Raw genomic sequence first — 1,333 nt, forward strand, 5'->3', positions numbered from 1 at the left:
TTGATATGGATACACAGCATTATTTTGGATTCCTGTCTTAAGTAAGAGAAAATTTTTCTATGTGCGGAGCTCACACTCTCCTGCTAATGAACGAGCAGAACATTTTTTTTAATTTTTTAATTTTTTTTTATTTTTATTTAGGTAGCATTATTACAATGGTGCCCACATGCCTAGCACTGATGTACAAATTTGCTGTACTTTTTTTGTGTGTGTGGGTTTTTTTAAATTCGCAGCAACAAGATTGTAGGTGTTAGGAAGTTCAATGGTTTCCATTCTTGCGCAGGGGCCATGCTAATCTTCGTGTATCGTTCCAATTTTAGTATATGTGCTGCCGAAGCGAGCACAAGTTCAATAATTTCCGAATGGAGCAGTCATCTACAATGGAAAAGTGATGAAGCTGTAAAATTTTTAAAAAAAAAATAAGTCTAGATTGGGTATCTTGATTCTGTTGTTGATGACTTTGGGTTTGGTGTTTGGGGCTGATCATTTTTTATTTCCACTAAATGCTCATATGACTGTTTGCTCCTGGTACCATCCACTTTTTTTTTTCTTTCCCTTCCATATATGAGGCAAAACAAGATGATTCAAGCCCTGTGATTCTGTTGGAAAAAATGAAATAAAGATGACGCAGGGATAGGTCTGTCTAGAAGCTAGCAATATCAATTTAAAAGGAGAAAAAGGAAAAAGAAAGAGAAAAAAGAAAGAAAAGAAAGCAACCAGGCAACAACAAGAAACACACAGCAAAAATAAATGCCAGCTAAAATCGCTACAATTCTGGGGAGGGGGCAGAAAAAAAGGAGGGGAGGGTGTGGCAAGGTTTTGTGTTTATAAGGGACCAGATACACTGGCAGTCCAGGGAGCAAAATGAGGAGGTATGGGATACATGTTAGGAACAGGACTAGAGGAAGGACAACAGTGGTGGTGGTTATGGCCCTAATTTACTATCACTTTGTACTTTACATATATCTGTGGGAGATTTGTAATTCACATTGGTCATAATTAAAAAAAAAAAAATATATATATATATATATATTGGGCCCAGAGATATATATATATTGGGTCCGGAGAGATAACACAGTGGCGTTTACCTTGCAAACAGTCGACCCAAGAACCTAAGGTGGTTGGTTCGAATCCCAGCGTCCCATATGGTCCCCCGTGCCTGCCAGGAGCTATTTCTTTTTTTTAATATAATTTTTATTTTAATAACAGTGGCCTACATATCATTGACAATAATATTTAAGGTACATATTAGATTGGAACACACATATCTTGTAGTGCAAAGGAACCTTACAGACTGAACATTGACTTAACGACCTGGCATAGGCCTCAGAAG

General features: G+C 37.2%; 1 non-coding gene across 1 annotated transcript; it reads right to left on the minus strand.

Annotated features, from left to right (window-relative positions):
* Positions 1-234: 234 nt before the first annotated feature.
* Positions 235-344, minus strand: LOC126029250 (U6 spliceosomal RNA). The gene has a single exon (XR_007502887.1). It is a non-coding gene; the product is annotated as a U6 spliceosomal RNA (small nuclear RNA).
* Positions 345-1,333: the final 989 nt, after the last annotated feature.

Source organism: Suncus etruscus, chromosome 14 (genome assembly GCF_024139225.1).
Source record: "Suncus etruscus isolate mSunEtr1 chromosome 14, mSunEtr1.pri.cur, whole genome shotgun sequence".
Classification (NCBI taxonomy): Eukaryota; Metazoa; Chordata; class Mammalia; order Eulipotyphla; family Soricidae; genus Suncus; species Suncus etruscus.